This window comes from Protopterus annectens, chromosome 1.part1 (genome assembly GCF_019279795.1).
Source record: "Protopterus annectens isolate FY-2018-M chromosome 1.part1, PAN1.0, whole genome shotgun sequence".
NCBI classification, from domain to species: Eukaryota; Metazoa; Chordata; order Ceratodontiformes; family Protopteridae; genus Protopterus; species Protopterus annectens.
This window is the reverse complement of record NC_056726.1, coordinates 968,911,929-968,926,486: the sequence shown is the minus strand read 5'-3', so window position 1 is coordinate 968,926,486 and position 14,558 is coordinate 968,911,929.

Sequence of the window (14,558 nt, the reverse complement as noted above, 5' to 3'; positions counted from 1 at the left end):
GCTGTGCCCCCAAACAAAAAAATGTCAATATCAAGGTGCAGGTACTCCACAACTATCGAAGCCAACCATCAACCAAAAAAGCAAAAGTCAATAAAAAATTTTTATACTTGAACAGCAAAAGAACTTTATTCCATGGGTTGTTAGCGCTCCGTCTACTCTGGACCTTCTTCAGACTTTAATAAAACACTTCATCACTTCTGTATTTAAACACTTATCAATTAAACAGTTAACCAATGAAAGCCTTTATGAATACATAACTATAAAAGTCAGAAACTTCTAAATAGATAAAAAGTCAGAAACTTATATTGTGAAAATTAAAACTTCAAAATTCAACATTGACATTAAAATGGATGTAGTAATAGATTATAACTGTTATTAACATTTCAGATGGCAAATAGCATATAAATATTTAAAAATACAAGAGCATATAAAAACAGCATGTAATAAAAACATTTCAAGTGTATGAAACTACTGAAAAACTTCTAAAAATACATATTCCTACTAACACCAAGAAACATGAAAAAGTCAAAGGTATAGCAATAAATAACTGCTAATGCTTAAGATGACGACTGACTAGAAAGGGTTTCAGAGTAAGTTTTTCAGTAGTTTCATACACTTGAAATGTTTTTATTACATGCTGTTTTTTATATGCTCTTGTATTTTTAAATATTTATATGCTATTTGCCATCTGAAATGTTAATAACAGTTATAATCTATTACTACATCCATTTTAATGTCAATGTTGAATTTTGAAGTTTTAATTTTCACAATATAAGTTTCTGACTTTTTATCTATTTAGAAGTTTCTGACTTTTTATAGTTATGTATTCGTACAAAGGCTTTCATTGGTTAACTGTTTAATTGATAAGTGTTTAAATACAGAAGTGATGAAGTGTTTTATTAAAGTCTGAAGAAGCGTCCAGAGTAGACGGAAAGCTAACAACCCATGGAATAAAGTTCTTTTGCTGTTCAAGTATAAAAATTTTTTATTGACTTTTGCTTTTTTGGTTGATGGTTGGCTTCGATAGTCGTGGAGTACCTGCACCTTGATATTGACATGACATGCCTGTGTCAATTTTATGAAATAATTTGGCATGCTAGTGTGCCATATTTAGATTATGATGAACAGTGTTGTCAGTATAATTTATGAAGTCTTTTGTGCACTGGCAAGATAGGTGCTGTCCACGCATTAGTCTGCAAATATATAAAAGAAGTTCTAATAACAATGAAAATAGGTCATGTCAGCTAGTGTCATACATACATGGATGCACAATCATGTGTGCCTGTCTGATGTTTGCCACACACTAACAGGTACACAATCACATATATATTTGACTGATGTTTGTAACCCATTGTTACACACTGAGTAAACAATCTTGTATACTAACAGGTACACAATCAAGTGTATGTTTGATTTGTCACACATTAATAGGCACACAATTATGTTTGTTTTGACTGATATTTCTGACCCACTGCCACACATTAACGGGTACATGATTACGTATTATGTGTCACACATTAATAGATACGCAATGATATGTATGACTGATATTTGTGACCCACTGTCACACATTAATGGGTGTACAGTGGTGTGTAAGTTTGACTATTTGTTACCCATTGTCACATACTAATAGATACACAATCACATATATGTTTGACTGTTTGACCCCCATTGTCAAACACTAATGGGTACACAATTGTGTGCATTTGACTGAAGTTTATGACCCATTGTCATACATTAATAGGTACACAGTCATGTGTATGCTTGACTGTTTGTAAAATCTAGAATCTCTCTAAATATTAAATGATCATATAATGTGTATAGATTCTTAACCAGTGTTTTTATATTATGTCTAATTTGTTATAATTATTTAAACTGCAGATATTTTTGTTTGTTTATTATTAAGACTGTAAAATTATTGTTCTTAAAATGTTTTGTAATAATTTGGAGCTTTTCTTCCTGGGTCTCCACTGAAAATGGGTTTCTACCCAGTCAGACCTTTCTGTTAATCAAATGCCAATAAAGAAATTAAGAAATAAATATTGTCACACACTAATGGGTACACAATCGTGTGTACGTTTGACTGATGTTTGAGATATATTGTCACACATTAATGGGTACATGGTTATTTGTATGTTTGACTGATGCTTGTGATATATTGTCACATATTAATGGATACATAGAAATTGTGTATGTTTGACTAATATTTGTGATATATTTCATGCATTAATGCGTACACAATCATGTGCATATTCCGCTGACATTGTATAAGTGCAGTTGTTGTACTGTTCCTATTAGTGAGGGCTAGTCCATTCTGTAAGTGGTTAATATCATGCTAGTGAAAACAATGATGGATGGGGAGATCTGCATTGCTTCTATAGTGTAACATAAAAGGCCAGATTACAAAAGATTTGCTCTCTTAGTAAATCAATTACTCTGAGACTTGCTTACCGTGCGACTTACTATGAGTGCAAGTCTTTTGGAATCTGGCCCCCACTGTAAACCTATTTATAGATAGGTCTTACACCAAAGTAAATCACTTAAACTGAGAGCAAGTCTTTCAGAATCAGGGTAGACTTACACCGTTGCAAGTCACTTACAGTTAGAGCAAGTCTTTTGGAATCGGCCCCACAGAATCATTTCTGGAGAACTACTTCATCATCATATATGTAAGAAACAAAGCTGCTGAGTCATGTATAATTTTAGCAAAATGGGAGTCACTTTTTATACAAATGTGGATTTTCAAAATGTTTTTACAATTATAACAATAATGAGAAAAATAATGAGTACAATAAACAGTGACATATGAAAATAAATGTAGAATAAATACTTCGAGTGAATATATGTTGAAGATATACTTTGAGAGCTTATGTACAATCAGAATAAATCCAATTTTATTCATGATGCCAGTGAAATGTAAGAGACAATCAATGTTCATAGGCCTGTGTAATATGCTATATAGCAAAACAGCAACAACAGAATGCCATCGCTAAGTGTCCACCCAAGCAAAAACATTCATCACTGTCAGGGATCTACCATCTATTAATACAACAACAACAACAACACCAGGGATCTACCATCTATTAATACACATGCTGCCTTCAAAGAAACCACTTCTGTGAATAGCAAGATTGAGACAGATCAGTCATATTGTATAGTACAGGCACTAAACAGAAGTATAGTGCATGCCACAGAATCATGTTTACAATTATCCTGAATGGCTGGTTATATTTTTTAACCTCTGTGTAATCCCTACAGTTATTATGCTTTTTTATTTTATTTTAATTTATTTAAATTTTTTTAATTAAGGTGAGACACTGACCAAATGAACCATTTTCAAGTCCAGACAGTAAAAAACAATAAAAAACAGAATCTTATAAAACAGACAAAATTACCACAAATCAGTAGTACGTAACAAAAATTAGGCTCATAAGCAAGTAACAGTGATATATAAAGACAACAAATAAGATTCAGAAAGGCTTACTGTGAGCAGGAAGCCTTAACATAGGGATTTTCCCACTTGCCTATAAGCCCTTCTGATTCCTAGACTGCCCTACTATTGTGGTTTCCCACTAGCAGAGGCATCAGCGTAAAGGACGGTCTCACTAGTAGTGATGCTTACTAATGCGGCAATTAATGGGAGTAGCTAATGCTAATTAGCCATGTGCTCCCCCAAACATGCCAGCTGCTCCTCATATATACTGCAGAGTGATTCAGTGAATCGCAGTGTAAAACTTCACTGTTGGCAGAAAAAGAGAATGCCATCAAAAGATGGATGTTAACCATTCACGTCTAAGGAAGCAGATACAGTGCTGGTTAAGTTCAGCAAAGACGTGGCTGGGGGGTGTTAGTGTATGTATGTGTGTGGACATCTGTGAGCATGTCTGTAGGGGCATGAATGAAGCTGAATGAACAGGTGTTTGTGTTTGAAAGTAGAGATTCAAGAGTGTGTGTGTGAGTGTGTGTGTGTGTGTGTGTGTGTGTGTGTGTGTGTGTGTGTGTGTGTGTGTGTGTGTGTGTGTGTGTGTGTGTGTGTTGGAGCCTATGTGTTGGTGAATAGGTAGGTGATTCCATGATTGTGATCAATGTTGGGGGTTAGTTTTTTGATGGGTGAATGTGTGTGCATGTTTGTGTAAGTGTATGTGTATATTTGTTTGTAGGTTGGGGCCTTTGTCAATATGATGCATAGGCCAATAGGGTGAACACTGCCACCATCAGGTCTGACAGGTCTAGTGCTAGGCAGAGTGTGTTTCATAGGCATGCTAAGGTGTCAGTAATGAGGTTTTTCTTATTGGGGCCATAGGTGTCTCTGAATTGCATTTTCTTGCTGATTTGGAAATAGACCTGCAGTAGGGAGTTTCATAGAGCGGCAAAGATGTTTCTGAATCATAATGAGAAAAGGAGTACGGTGACATTATTTCCTGGAGACTGCTGATCACCAGAAAGCCTAATAACTGCTTTATAGGTGACAGCTTGGAATCTGTGCTTATATTCTGGTCCTGCTGAGAGAAGGAGCAGAGTGCATTGATTCTTGACGGTTTCTGGTTAGAGAGTGAGTGTCTGTGCTTAACGTTCCTGAATGGTCTGGTTGCTATTCAGGGCATCTACCAGGAAAAGGCTACAAGCCTACAGACCCTTATATTATATGGGACAAGACTGTGGATCACTAAACAGGCTGTGGTCTGCTTCTCATTTTGGAATTGGTGTTAACATTTTGCTTCTGGTGATAGATTGTATCCCAAAAGAGTGAAGCTGTGGTGCGACCAGCATTAGCAGTAGCCAGGCATTAGCCATTCATGTGACTCCCCTCTTTTCATCATTATTGACAAGCTAATTCTTCGTTTTCAGTAAGTATTGCTTGATTTGTTTCTAACTTCAGAATATCTGCCTAAATACTTAATTCTTACATTTTTCAGGGTCTGCGTATTAGTTTCCCCTCAAGTGTCTGGCAGCAGTCTGTATAGATTCAGACACCTTGAGTGACATTTTTCCTATATAAGCACAAATGAAATTTCTCCAATACCTAGTTGCACACAGGACAACTAGAATAGGCCAACTAGGCGGCCGCCTAGGGCGCCGCTCTAGCAGGGGCTCTTTTCCAGTATTTATTTGCTGTACGCAGACCAGGATGGGGCCACCAAGTGGTGTGGTGGGGGGCACTGTGGAACCCTTTTGCCTGGGGCACCAGTTGACCTAAAGCCGCTCCTGGCTGCACCCATCATGCACAATTCAAAACAGACATATTGACCCACATATACAGAGGCACTTAGGTGTAACCTTCCTAAACCACAAAGACCTCCTAGATGAAGTACACATAATAAATACCCTCAGCAGCATCAAATACGCTCTTTCAAAACAACACCCACATCAACACATAGAGCTACATCTCATGGAGCCTCTACCTCTGAGCTCATAAAGCAAGCCACCACAAAATCCAACATTCTAGTCAATGGAGATTAAATTGTGAGGCACACTGATGTCCCTCTCACCAAGCTGAGTAAGGAGAAAGTCATGGTCCTTTGCTTATCAGGAGCTAGGTTCCACCACATTACACTGGCACTCAGGTCATTGGACCACAGTTACCAATATGACTCAGTCATAGTCCATGTGGGAGTAAATGACCAGAGATGTACCTCCCTAGACTATATGAAGAGAGACATCATGGAGCTCTCGGAATATGTGTCTCAGGCTGGTATGAGCCTAGCACTGAGAAGCATTTTACTTTCTTCAAGGATGATGTCACAATATGAACAAAAGGTGATTGACTTTAATAATTGGCTTAGTTTCTGGTGTCATTCTAAGGGGGTACAATATTTGTCAGCATGGAAGGAGTTGGTGAACAAACCATGTTGCTTTGCCAGGGATGGTTTGCACCTCTCCCCTCTAGGCTTTTGAATATTAGCTAAAACATTGTCTTCCCTAAAGTGCAGTTTTTAAGCAATACCAAACTGAAAGTACTTCCGACATAGCAAATCAAAACCAAGAAAATCTAAACGTATTAGTGCTCAATGCTAGGAGTCTAAACAAAAAACTTCACTCCTTAGAACTAGATGCTCTCTTTACCTTAGAGAATGCTGCCATCTGTCCAGTCACTGAGACATGGTTTAAAGCCACGGAGAGCACACCAACAGTGCTAGGTTATAAAGCCTTCCACGCATTTAGGCTAGCTATTTCACAGGCAGGGATTAAAGGTGGAAGTATCTCTATTTGCATCAAAGATAAATATACTTCAAGGCTGGTCAAACAGGACAATGCCCTTTAGCTGCTCCATGTTCAAATCACCACAGGCAAAATCCAATACCACTGCAAGCTATAGGTCTCCATCTATGACCCAGAAAACCCATACCATGTATTTAAATTTATTAGAAACACTAACCATCCAACCCAATACCATATTCATGGGTGACTTTAATTACCCCACTATTAACTGGGAATCCTATACAACACCAAATGTACATGCACAGAGATTCCTGGATTTTGTAAACACAAACTCCCTTGTCCAGATAGTAAATACACCAACCAGCGGTGCAACCATACTGGATCTGGTCCTCACTAATATGGGAGACTGCTGCACATCCCCTACTGTAATGCCTTCCCTGGTAAGGTCAGAACACAAAATGGTCTCCTTTGAAGTAAAAATAAAACCTGGACACCCAGCTAAACCTGGAATATTCAGAACTATTTTAAGGCTAACCTCCTGCTATTAAGTGAGAACCTGGCAAAATTTCAAGCCCACATAAACCCTGAGAACACTGCTGCCTATGCAGAACTGTTCACAGAAACCCTGTACAAGCATGTTAATAGCTGCCTAGAGGCAGCTGTACCCACCAGGAAGAAGTACAGAACTAACTCAAAAAACAAGCCACCCTGGTGGAATCACAAAATCAATCGGCTGTATAACAGGAGGAAGAAAATCATGGCAAAAAATTAGGAGGTGCAGCACCCAGCATGATAAACGCATTCTAATCAAACTAAACAAACAACTCATAGGATAAATAAAGTCTACCGTAGCCAAATTTGAGGTAAGTTTGGCTTCCCAGGCCAAGGACAACCACAAAGCATTCTTTAGTTATGTCTGCAACCTCAAAAGCAATATCCAATTGTATGCAGAGCTCATTGGAAATGTAGCCACTTATACTGAGGCAGAAGACATAGCAAACCTCCTGGCTGATAAATTCAGCTCCAACTTTACCCCTCTCTCCCCTCAACCTTCCCTCAGGAAATATCATTAAATATAATTCCCCCTATAATCACTAGGAAACAGGTCCCTAATGCTCTCTCTAAGACCAAGAACAATGCATCAGTGGACCCAGACAATATTCCAGGATGCCTTCTAAATAGCATAAAACATGACCTATCAGGGCCTCTGGAATTAATATTTAACTGTAGCCTCCAAAGATGTTTCATGCCTCATGAAAGGAGAAAGGCAACAGTCATCCCTCTGCTCAAAGGTGGGCCATCTACAGACCCTGGGAACTATAGACCCATAAGTCTCACTAGTCTTATATGTAAAGTCATGGAAAGAATTATCATGGAGATGATCAACGGAGCTATAGTAAACTTCCAGACAGTAGACCCAACCCAGTTTGTTTTCATCAAGGGCAGATCATGCCTACTCAACTTGGTGGACTTCTTTGAGAAGGTCACCAAAGCAATGGATGAGGGCAAAATTATTCACACTGCCTACCTTGACCTGGCCAATGCATTTGACACAATACCCCACTTGGGCATTGCTGACAAACTCAACAGGTTAGGTACAGACCCATATGTCATCCAGTGGATAGCCAACTGGCTGACAGACAGGACCCAGTAAATTAGAATTGGGGACTCCACCTCTACAAAGAGGTCAGTCACAAGTAGTGTCCCTTAGGGATCAGTCCTTGGACGGCTCCTTTTTGGCATTTACTTCTTAGAAGTCAAGGCCAATGTCAGTGGTCTCTGGCTGACTAAATTTGCAGATGATTGCAAATTAGGAGCTGTCATTGAATCTCACACTGACATAAATGTTCTCCAGGAGGGGCTGACACAGACAAACAACTGGTGTCAGAGCCATGGACTAAAACTAAATGACAAGAAATGCATAATAGTATCCTTTGGGAAGTCATCCATCGCTGATAACTATCATATTGACAACACACCCCTTAGAGTTGACCCTGTAGTCAGGGACTTAGGAACACACATAGATAGTAATCTAGCCTTTGACCATCATGTGTCTACAGTGATAAGGAAATCATTCTATGTTGTGCAACTAATAAACAAAGGTATAGCATCTAAGTTCAAGAAAGTCATTGTTCCATTGCATTCAGTATTCATCAGACCTCTCATTGAGTACAATGCCCCCTTTGGTATGTACCTAACCAGGCATATCCAACAACTGGAACGTCCAAAGAGGTCGCTCACTAAAAGAATGCAGGGTGTAAGTAAAATGTTTTATGCAGACCGCCTCAAGACCCTATCCCTGTATTCTGTCTCCTACAGCATTTTGAGGGCAGATCTATGCCTGGCATACTGGGTATTGTCAGACCCCACTTTGATGGACCTCCTGCATATCCATCAAACAGACAGCACCAGAATTACCCGTTCTAAAGACTTAAGCCTTGCCTGTGATATAAATAGGACCTGCTGGAGAGATAGGTGTGTATGTATCCCATATACTACTGTGTCTATGGAACAGGCTCCCCATCCATGTGAAGCAGAGTTCCTTCCTACCCCAATTCAAGTGCAACTTGGACAATTGGATGGGAAACCGGACATTCCTCCCTGGTTTGGCACCTATGTCTCTAATGGATACAGGTAACCTTGAAATGGTTCACCTCCCAGACTCATGCTTACACTTATCAAGGGTATCAGAACTTGTCAGAGATTTGGGATGGATGGCTAGGCTTAAAAAGTCCCTTGTGGTCATTAGCCTAGTAAACACCTATGAACCTATGAACCAATATGGGGGACCACTGTAGCACTTCCATTGTGTGGTCTTCCCTGGTGAGATCTGACCATAAATAAGTCTCATTCTAAGTTACTATCACACCTGACCCCCCCTCAGCACCAACTAAACTAAAAAAACTTCTCCAAAACAGATTTTAACCTCTTACAGGATGGTATAACTAGCTTCACTGCACCTACTCCCTCAAATGGAACTGGCAACTATGTTGAGTACTACAAAAATGCTTTATACAAACACCTGAACAACTGCATTGACTCAGCTGTACCTGATAGGACCAAAACAAGCTTCTCAAGGAAGACCAAACCTGTCTGTGGACAACTGCCATTAACAGGCTTTACAATAAGAGGAAGAAATTGCTGTCTAAGTGGAAACACTCCTTCCTCAGCTTAAACAAGCAAATAAGACTTCTTATAAAGTCCTTCAAAGCTAACTATGAATCCAAATTAGCTTCCCCAATTTTAGTTACATCCATAACCTAAAATAAAAGGCTCAGATTTGTGCCGAACTGGTAGTTAATGATACCACATATACTGAGCCTGTGGACATTGCTAATCTGTTAGCTAACAAGTTCTCTGAAAACTTCACTCCCCTGTCCCACCTTATTTATCCCAAGACATCCCAACTACCTGTCCTCTACCTTGTATCTCTAAAGAGCAGGTCATGAATACCATCTCTAAGATCAAATACAGCTAGGTATCAACCCATATATCATTAGATGGATCACTAACTGGCTCGCTGATAGAACCCATATAGTCCAAATAGTGGAATTCACCTCTAACAGCAGACCTGTAACCAGTAGTGTTCCACAGGGATCAGTCCTGGGACCTCTACTGTTTGGAATATATTTCTCCGAAGTGCAAGCTAAAACTAAAGGTCTGTGGCTGACAAAGTTTGCTGATGACTGCAAAATGGGAGCAGTCATTGAATCTCCAAATGATGTCAACATCCTAAAACAGGGTCTTACACAAACAAATGATTAGTGCCAAAGTCATGGCCTTATACTCAATGCAAAAAAACTGTATTATCATTCCTTTTGGTAAAAGTTAGCAGGAACATCACTTTTTGCCGAAAGGGATGATAATACAGTTTTTTTTGCATTGAGTTTAAGGCCATAACTTTGGCATCAGTCATTTGTTTGTGCAAGACCCTACTACATCAATAACTACACCCTAAGTACTCACTCAGTAGTGAGAGAGCTGGGCACACAGGTTGACAGCTACCTTTCTTTTGATCACCATGTCTCCACAGTGATAAGAAGGGCATTCTATATTGCTCATCTCAAAAGTAAGGGTATTACCTCCAGAAAAAAAGAAGTTATAACCTCCCTGTATTCTTCCCTCATCAGACCAATAATTGAGTACATTGCCCTTTTTGGTATGTACCTTTCCAAGCACCTGTGGCAATTGGTGACCACAAAGGTTCCTCACAAGGAAAATTAAAGGTCTTCAGTATCTGTCGTATGAGGATTACCTGAGATCACTGTCACTTTATTCTGTTTCATACAGACTACTCAGAGGAGATCTCTACCTTACATATAAGGCAATCTTTGACCCTGCTTTACTGGAAATGCTGCATATCCATAAGTAAAATGGTACACGGGTTACTCACTATAATGGCCTTAACCTGGTATGTGACATTACTAGAACCAACTGGAGGGACAGATTTGTCTCCCAGAGATTAACACACCTTTGGAACAGACTCCTGCTTCCTATCAAGCAGAGCACCTCATTGGCCTTCTTCAAACGCAGTCTGGATGGTTGGATGGGTAACCATAAATTCACCCCAAGTGTTTCACCTATGTCCCTCTTGGACAGGGTTGATAGGTGCTGATTGTGGAAATAAGGGTAAAACTTGGCTAGGCTCCTGAAGGACCTAGGGTCATTTGCCTAGTAACCTCTTATGATCTTATGGCCCTATGATACTAAAGTATGGAATATTCCTTGGTGGCAATATTTATAGCTCCGGCTGAGCATTAGGAAAAACATTAACATGACAGGTAATATTTGGGCTTCATAGATACAGAATGGTAGGGGATACACATACCAGACTAAAAGATCTTTTACCAGCCCGAAGATTATGCAGTTATATAAGGTTATAATAGATATGCAACACAACTCTATTACACGAGTTAGGACTAAAGGGAATAACATATTTTACTGCACTCTTCCAGTTGTAGATTGGAAACAGATGCTGCATGTCTACGCAATAATAATGTCCCATATCTGACATAGATCACTTATATGTAGCTTAATCATACATGGTATTTTTCACCAGTGAGATTCAAAAACAATAAGGGAGAAACTAATTTTAAATGTTAGCAATGTGGTGCGGCTCAGACCAATTACAGACACATGGTGTGGAAATACAGTGAGTTTAGGCAAATTTGGGATTAGACATTGGACAAGATTAAATGGTAAACACAGGTATTCTTACCACATGAAAGGGTATCCATTATTGGCTACAGCTAATTCTGTCACAGGAGATAAAGTGAAATGCTGTCTTCAAATATTTTAGAGTAATCTTATCTGAGTTATTGGGTATAATATTTAATTTATGGAAAGTAGAATGCTTTGGCAAAATTATTTTTTATGCACTTGCTAAAGCACTAGCACTTGGTCAGACAGGAAAACGAACAAAGAAAAGTCGACAGAGCTGTCATCATTCTTTTTATATCAACATTCTAACACTATTTAAGACATTTAAGATTGCTTAATGTCCTGGAGACATTGGACAGGTTACAATAAGAGCATTTCAAGAATTGTATTGGGGTAATTACAATGGTTAAATGTGGAGATGACAAGGGATAAGTATATACCTTACTATTAGTGTTTTAGATAGGACCTATGATAAACAGGCAATTGAAATCATGTTGAACAGCTTGCTTTCCTGCTTGTTGGGTGTAGTTTATGTTAGGGTTTATTGTATTTGATGTACTTTCAATGTTTATAGAGGTGTTTCAATAAACATGCTATAAAATTAAAACCAGCTTCCTAAGAGTGGAAGTAATTAATGCCTCTTTCAAAATAAATAGAAAGACACCCATTTCATTTCATCAAAAAGCTTGGACAGCCCAGAAAAGAGTTGGGGGCATGGACTCCAGACATGATTTAACCATGAAGACTACGCCTGAGTCCATTCCAAAGTACGGGAATTGGACAGTTGAAACCACAGATAAAACATTTTCATAATCAGCATGTCTAAATTCATTCTAAGAAAAAACTGGCCAGTGTATGTCAGAGACACCAGTACACTTAATGAGCATATCAGAGGAGACTAGGGTTCTGACCAGGAGCACCCTATCTGTAAAGATCCATGCTAACTTTCCATTTCTATCTGAAGTTCAAGCTGTGTGAGTCATTAGACATGCTGGACTGTAGAGATCATCCATGACTCAAGAATGCTGCTGGATGAATTAATGTAGCAGTTATCACATAGGACAAGAACACTGCCTTCTTAAGTGGGATATTTGACCGGCATGAAACATAATATTTATCCAGTTTGTCTTCAAGATGATAATTCATACACAATGTGCTCTTCATCCTGTAGCCTAACCTATGTAACACACAATGCTTTCTAGTCAAGCCATCATTTTCTAGTCATAGTTGGGTGATGGAATATCCTCGAAGATAGGATGCACAGTTCAATGCCAGCCTTTGTTATTAAATTGGACTGATTATGTGCTGAGAATTTGTCACAGTGCATCAAAGCTAGCTTATCTAGTGCACTTTTTTGTTCCCCGATCTGGCAGACCCCCTCAACTCTAAGTTGATGATTAGAAAAAAAAGTTATTATGCTTTCTGGAGATCAACAGTCTCCAGTAAATAATGTCCCTGTACTCCCTCTCTCACCATGACAAAACAGAAATACCAATTCCAAGATGATTACTGAGAGGTAGAATGCGGGCTCTTCAATAACTGGTGGTCTTGCAATAGAAGTTTAAAGGTAAGATGAAAAAATGGCTTATCCTAAACATTCCATTGTACACTAAGAAGTTAGATATGAAAGTCAGTAACTTAAGTTTTAGCTCTCTAAGTGGAGAGCCACTATTTTTAAAAGAGCAAGATAGATTGAAAGTGGGTGACCACTTTTGTATTCTGGTACTATGGAATACAGTGGGATGGCCAATAAATTTAAATAGGTGAAGAGGAGTGATTTCACAAAATGATAATTTTGAGCTTATTCATACCAGCCAATGAAAGCATAGAGGGAAGGAGATATATAGTCAATTTAACATAAGGGGCAGGCAACTAGAAAGACAGTGGTGTTTAAGAACACAACAGTAATAGGGTGGGAGGATGGGAAAAAAATCTGTCTGACTCACAAGAGACACAGCTGTAGTCTCTTTTCAAGTTTTAATATGCAATTAAAAGCAGAATACAAGTAAAACACAGTGTAAAGAACACAAATCACAGTATACAAAATAGAAAAAGGCAATAAAGTAATACAAAGTTCAAGAAATCAAAAGAAAACTAACCTTTCCCTCACAGCAAGTTGTGGCAGAGTCTGGGTGAGCTTTTCCAGTAAAGCTGTGAAATGTTTTATTTTACCCCTTAAATAGAAGGTTTAGTTCCTAGCTCTAGCCCCTCAGTTCACAGATGATTAACCTTAACTGACCTGTTCTAACTTCTGTGTGACTCCTTAATTGACCTGCTCTAATTTCTGTCTGACTCACAAGAGATACAGCTGTGGTCTCTTTTGAAGTTTTAATGTGCAATTAAAATCACAGTAAGTATGGTAAGCACCAGATGCAGGGTACTGGCACCCCTTGTGGGAGTGTCAACTAGCGGGTCCAGGGCATTGGAGTTAATGAAATTGAGGAACCTTTGGGCAAGTGAGTTTCTGCATGAGTAATTTCTCCAGTCAATAGATGGGTTGTTAAAGTCACCCAAAACCATGGTATGTGGCTGTATCTTGATAGACTGAAGTAGATCCAAATAAGCAGAGTGGGTATCCTGTTTCATGGAGGGGGTCCTGTAGCTGGCAATAACTTGAATAAGTGTCCTACCAACAGTTAATTGCACCTGAAGTATCTCCAAGGAATAATGCTGTCTAACCAGTTTGGAGGTGTATTTATCATTAATGAATATTGATACACTGCCTCCTTTAGTTTTCATGCCTTCAGCTTGTTGTCTGAACGTGTGGAAGGAAGTGTAGCCTAGTATGGCTGGGGTGCTCTCCACAGCTTTGAACCAGGTCTCCATGACTGCACAACTGTCTTTGTTTTCCAAGGTGAGGACTACTTCCAGTGAATGCAGTTTCATTTTAAGACTCCTAGCATTTAGCAGCAAAATCTTGAGGTTGTTCTTAAATGGAGTTTTTATGTCTGGAATTTTGTCCTTGAGACACTGCCTAAAAAAGGCACTATGGGAGTGGCAAGGGCACTGGCCAGTAGTTGAAATCCCAGAGGTGACAGATGACCATCTCTGGCAAAGCATCAAGTTCTGTCAATCATGTCATCCCAGGTTGATGGATACTGTATCTCCTTGGATTGAAACCAGAAACTAAGCCAATTATTGAAGTCAATCATTTTCTGTCTGTATTGAGGTATCATCCTCAGTGAAGGTAAAATGCTGCTTAAGGCTAGGAACATACCAGCCTGAGACACATAGTCCAA